Consider the following 6,620-nt stretch of genomic DNA (forward strand, 5'->3'; position numbering starts at 1 on the left):
AATGGCTGCGAGCTTTACCTCATGCTCCTTCTCTGCTGTCACAGATTGAACCGTTAAATGTGATCCGAGGCTTCTCGGCAAGGCAGACTTTGCTGCCTTCCTCCCTCGCCCCTTGCTTCCGTACTGATCGCATTAATTAGGCCTAGCGTGAAACCCTTTATAGACCCAATTTACGCCGGCATCACGCGAATTGTGTTAAGGAGACCCGTCAAATCATTGCGGCTCCGAAATTGCTGCGTCCTCTTTTGGGCTCTTTCTTTTCGCTCGGAGTTCGTGGCTTCTCGACATACGAAGGCGCTTTTTTTTTTCCCACGGCGCAACGTTAATCGCGAAAGGCATGGGACATGTTGCTCCCAAGATTGCGTTACAAGGTGCGTGAGAAGAGAAAAAAGCTTTTTGCTCCTACTGCTGCCGCTGTCTTCTGTGGCATCGTAAGCCCGCAGCGAGAACTGCAGGCACGTGCTTTTGTAGCGTGTGTTCTTGTTGTCGGGTCGTTACGCGCTTGCCGTGGCGGCGTGAGAGTTTCGTATACGCAGACCGTGGGGAGATGCACGACAGAGGCTTTGTCACTCATTCTCGAAGGGCACCAGGTGGGGCTTCTGTTCGTGACTACATGCGCGCTGGGTGGCTGGTGCTTGTGCAATTGTGGATTCCTGGCGTCACGATCGCGGCATGCCACCTCATCACGGGCCGCTAACGTAAGCTGCCAGAAAAGGGATGTTGCAACAAAACGAGAGACATACGATACTAGAGCTTTGCTAGCGCTGTCACCATTGAGATTCACATTCCATGAGAAGTCATTGAAATGTTAAATTAAAAACAACATTAAAAAGACAAGAAGTAGCGTAACACGCAATTAAAAACAGGGCTTGAGCACATTGGCCTATGTACGGGGGTTAAAGCATGTAGGTATGAACCAAGTCTAAAATCCGCGTACTGGGGAGAAGCAGGGATGCCTTTGGCACGTGAGTAAATTGAAGCCCATGACACAAAAAAAACATGCATTTATATAAACGATACGTCTGTGACTCTGTGCATAATTGAATATCACTTCTTGGATTATCATTTAGAATAATCATGCACAAAACTTAATCCCGTGATCTGATTTCTTTGTGAAAACGTGCGGGACAAATGGGCTTCCTATAAAACGTGAACTTGTCTGCTATGGAAAAACTTATGTGCGAGCAACGCACCGCCCGTCCTGTTATTACTTCACATTTTTTCGCGTCTTATTACACTGTGACAAGTGTGAACTAGTCCAGCAGTAAGTTTTCATTCATTAAAATGCCCTCTAAACGTAGAACTTCGGCGTAGTTTTGGCATATTGAATGCGCAAACGATAGCAAAGTATTTGCTACGATATAGGCTCCCGTTCACGATCAGTGCATTCTACCCCTACTGATACGATCTCGACCGGTGAGGTGGGTCTTCGCCGCAAGAATCAGGAAACGACGACGAAGGCGGGCATTGTGATGATGGAAATGAATGAATAAAGCCTTTATTTTAAGGAAGGGGACGGCTCTAGGCCGCTGATGGGGATTAGGAGGGAAGGGAATGTGGGTACCCAGACTGTTGGCTGAAACACTTCTTCATCTCAGTCTGGGATCTTCCGCTTTATGCAGGCTCAGGTGCATGTTCAGTTCCGCCGCTCTCACATGGGCTGATCGACCCCTTCTACGCTACTCGAAACAGGCCACTTTGTCTGCCATATGTCGCAATGGCTTTCTGTGTTTCAGGGTTAGTTTGTATTGAAATTCCTAGTGTTCTAATGTCTCCGTGTAGTAGATGCTGAATGTTGGATCTCCCTTGTGAAAAAGCTGCGCAGCTCCAAATGAGGTGTTGCAAGTCTGCTCTCTGGCAATGTGTACATCGGATGCAAGTCTTCGCAATCGTAGCTTGTCTGGGTTGGTGCCATTTCTCAAGTATGTGTGGTGTGTATGCAGCGTTGGCCATAACCTTATTCAAGAAAACCTCTTAAAAAGCCGAAAAGATTGCATTCAATTCATTGGTACATGGTTGTAACTCTCATCCGAGTCTCGAGCGGTTCTGGTTCTGGTTAACACGGGGGCCAGGACGGCCTCAAATAACCCCTTGCGGTATTGTGGCCGTTGACGGCTTTATCGGGAGCCCGTGGAAGTAGGTTTTGTCGTCAAAAACCTCCTCCCGTTCGGATTTTCTCTCCTTTGTCTACCCGTTGGGGTGACGCTGTTTCGGCGAAGAGGACAATTATGTTGGCATGGGGATGCCCGCTTGAACGCGTTTCCTACCTGACAGCTTGATGTCCAGGCTTACCGTAACGGCCCTTTATGGGACGAGGCAAATCATTTTGTCACTGGAACGTACGCCTGGATGCCTCTCACCCGCCAGGTCGATCATAACACCAATAACAGGTGGAGTTAAAGGTTTGAAGATTGCACGTAAGCTTGAGGAGTAAGCTAAGGGTCCCGCAACAGCTGATAGAACGAAGACCGACAGCAAGTTGAGCTAATTGGTAGGGATTCAACGTGAAATAAGGTAAGGCGTGCACACGCGGTCACAAGAGAAAGGAACCAGACAGACGAAACGCCGACAATGAACGGGACTATCAAAAGTGATGGGCGGCGTTTCTGTTGTCTGGTTCTCTTGAGTCCGTGTCTGTACGCCTTAACTTCTTTCACGATAGAACCAAAAATGGTTAGAACAATGTGGTATCGGAACTCCGTTAAAAGCAACACAGTGTGCGCCTACGAATGGGAAATGCAGAAGATAAAGGCGGAAAATCGAGCGGTGTAATGAGGTGAAGAAAAGACCACGCATGGAGATGGAGTTGGCTGACGCATCAGGAGGAGTTAGCATGTGATGTCCAAATCCATGCACCAGTTGCCGATGTTCTCAAGGAACAAAGAATTGCGACAGAACGCATCTCGCGATGACTGTAGAAGGTAATGAGTTAGTTTTGAATCCATACAGCGACACAAGGTAATGCCATCGTTGAAACGAGTTATGCATAAGGCTTGTATTGCAGTGGTTCATTGACTACGCCCATTGACTGCCCAGTGACTCATGTGACTCACGTAGGCTGGAAAGCAGTTAGATAAAAAGGTAGGTACATAGCCCCCAGAAAGTGCGTGAAGCACCCTAAGAATGCTACCGCATTAGAACAGATGTAACAGGCTGTTATGTCTTTTCGAGCTGCATGCGCCGGAAGTGGTTGCATGCCAGAAAACGCGTCAAAACCGCATGATTTAGATATTACTATCTGTAAGACGATGGGATAGACCTTCATCCTGCAGTGGACATAAATCGGCTCATGGTGGTAATGTCGATGCTGGTGGTTTTTGCGCATTTCTGTTGTGGATAAGTAGTCTGGATAAGTAGGCCACTGGAGCGTCACCCATCTCTTGCAAAAACGTTAGAGATAAACCCCAGTGAATCATAAATGGGTGGCGTGCAAAATCAGTGATGACGGTGAGCCGCAATGAACAGGTTCATATTTTTACTGAGCAGGAGGCCCTAGCTGGCGGTCATTCCTCGGCGCACAAATCCCCCAGCCACTTCGTGCCAGCCACGCGTGAGCCATGCACCCGCTTCGCTTCCTAGGCAATGGCCTGTCCCTAGCCAGCCACCGTTATCCTCATCTTCCTCGACGTCGATGCTGATGCTGATACAGGAGGTCCCCCTCTAGTGACGGGGCCGCGCAGGTATCCGAAACGATACATTGAGGAGTTTGGGAGTGAAAGGAATATAGGAAGGTAGGGATATTAACCAGTCAGGAGTCTGGTTGGCTACCCTACGCTGGGGAAGGGAGAAGGGGAAGAGAGAGAAGGGAGAGAGCAGGTGTAGAGACGTGTACGGACAGTACTGAGTTAAAGCCGCTCGCGCGAACCAGATGTTCTGAGAAAGCAGAAAAGTGCCTTCACTGCCTTCTGAGCCGATGATCGGTGGAGACGGTACCCCAGTACTGTCTGTTCACTCAGAGGACGCTCATCTAATTTCCTCAAATGGTTAGACAAAAATTGTCTTTGTGCTTGAAATCGAGGACAGTGGCACAACAAGTGGTCAATGTCCTCCTCACATCCGCAAAAATCACATGCAGGACTATCAGCCATTACAATTCGGGCTCAGTAGGCATTCGTGAAGGCAACTACAAGCCACAACCGACACAGAAGAGACGCTTCGCTTCGGTGCAGACCGGCAGGAGGTCCGAGTTGCAGCCTGTTGATGTAGTCGGTGGGGTCAGGGCACGGTGATGAAACGGTAGGATGGAAGAACTCTTACAAAGGGCCTAGCGGCGCTGCTCCAAAAACCATCTTGGCAGGCGTAGAGCGCAGATATTGCTTCAGTGTAGCCCAGACTCAACATAACCAGTGGTAGTGACGTGGACCAGTCAGTGACGTCAGGATGCGGTCTGAGTGAGGTCTTGATGGAGCGTTGACAACGTTCAACAAGACCATTGGCGATGGGGTGATATGCCATGGTGTGTATGAGAGAAGTGTCTAGGAGGGTCAGCAGGTTATTGAATAGTGCTGATTCAAACTGGCGTCCTCTATCGATTGCAGTAGTAGATGGTACGCCGTATCGCGAAACCCAGCCCGAGACGAAAGCGTTTGCGATGGTTTTAGTATGGATATCCGGTAGAGGCAAATCTGGCCATTGGGTAAAGTGATCTACGCAGGTTAAGAAGTAGATGTTCACGTTTGAGGGTGGCCATGACCCAAAATATCAATGCGTACCTTGTCGAATCTTTCAGATGGTAGAGTAAAGGAGCCGAAGGGTGCCCTTTTGTGTCTGTGAACCTTCGATTGTTGGTACACCAGACAACCACGCGCCCGGGCACGTACATCTTTGTTGAGGCCCCCCAATCTAGACGAAACGTTGTGTCACCAGGTATTGCGCGGCCTGGATTCCAGGGCAGGATAGTGTATGAGGGGCATCAAAAATGGTGCACCGGAAATTGAGTGGAACGACTGGACGTGGGGTGCACGCGAAGACATCATGAAAAAATGGCCAGACTTAGCTTGGTTAAGCCAAGAATGCGCTGCATATTGCACGAGTTGGGGCCCAGCTTTTCCTCCGGCTGTCGTGACGTCACGTCACGTGGTTGCGCTAAAGGTCAATGGTGGCTGCCCGGCCGCGGCCAAGGGCTGAACTGAGTGAATGCAATGAATGCATGACGAATTCCTGACGATGGTGAAATGAAAGCCCGACGACGATGGCATGGCGACAACGGTTTGCCGACGACGTGATGAGGAGAGTCAGATATCACAGTCACGGATATTGCGCGAGTTGGGGCCCAGCTTTTCCTCCAGCTGTCGTGACGTCACGTCACGTGGTTGCGCTAAAGGTCAATGGTGGCTGCCCGGCCGCGCCCAAGGGCTGAACTGAGTGATAGCAATATGCAACGCATAAAAATAGAAGCAACTTAATAACAAACACAGCAAACTTAAAAGAGAATAGACCCACATATGAGACGCGCAGCTATGAACAATGGCTCATACTCTCAATGGTGGCTGCGCGGCCGCGCCCAAGGGCTGAACTGATTGCAATATGCTACGCATAATAATAGGGACAGCACAAGGTGAAAGCGGACATCACGCAGATGTAAGGCGCCAGGTATTCCGCGAAGCGCATTTACTTCGGTGTCACTTGTTGCTGGGCAGCAAGTGCGGAGAAGTCGATGCTAGCAGAGTTGTTGTCCGTAGTGATGGAACAGGCACAACGCGAGAGCGCGTCCGCTGCGGCATTGTCCTTTCCGCGAACGTGCCGTATGTATCTCGTGAATTGCCACATGAAGGCGAGATCGCGTATTTCCCATGGTGAAAATTTGGTACAATTTGACCGGACGGTGAAGGTCAAAGGTTTCTGTTTTGTCTTAATGTGGACCTCTTGTTCCCCTCAGTAAATGTCTGAAGTGACGTACAGCCATGTACATTCCGAGGAGTTCTCTTCCGAATGTGATTTAGCGTGCCTCCGTGGATAAGAGCTTCCGAGAAAAGAAGATGCTGGGAAAAGAGGAGCAAGGAGCTGCCAGACATTATCCGTGGACTGTTGAAACACTGCTCTTACTGCAGCATCGGACGCATCGGTCGCGAGGCAAAGTGGGGCTTCTGATCTCGGATGGTTGAGAAGGGTTGCCTGAAACAGCTTGGTTTGATGGTATCGAAAGCGGTTAGTGCTTCTGGGGTGAAGGTGAGTTAAGTTGTTTTCGATTTGATGCTCTGGAGCATGTCCGTTAGGGGCCAAAGAAAAGCGGCGCAGAGAGGTATGACGCGGTTGCAGAAATTCACGAGGCCAAGAAACTCGGGCAGTTTGCGGATGGAAGATGACTAAGAAAAATCTTGTATGGCCTGGACTTTTAATAGCGAGGGACAGATGTCATCCTTGTCGACACGGTGACCGATGAAGTCCAACTCGAGCGCGCCCAATTCGCCCTTCGTCCTACTGATGATAAGTACGTGTATTCGGCGAGGCGTTAAAATAGTTGGCCCAGAAGCGGCGTGTGTTGTTCTGCGTCGCGACTAAAGAAAAGCAAATCGTCGATGTACGCGAAACAGAAAGCCCAACATATTGCCACCGTGTCGATGAACCGCTGAAAATTTTGTGCAGTATTGCGAAGGCTGAAAGGCACGCGCACATACTCC

General features: G+C 49.7%; 1 protein-coding gene across 1 annotated transcript in view; it reads left to right on the forward strand.

The window, feature by feature from the left end:
* Positions 1–6,620, forward strand: part of LOC139050899 (neprilysin-1-like) — a 284,773-nt gene that overhangs the window by 29,072 nt on the left and 249,081 nt on the right. The window lies entirely within an intron of this gene.

The sequence above is a fragment of the Dermacentor albipictus genome, chromosome 10 (assembly GCF_038994185.2).
Source record: "Dermacentor albipictus isolate Rhodes 1998 colony chromosome 10, USDA_Dalb.pri_finalv2, whole genome shotgun sequence".
Lineage (NCBI taxonomy): Eukaryota > Metazoa > Arthropoda > Arachnida > Ixodida > Ixodidae > Dermacentor > Dermacentor albipictus.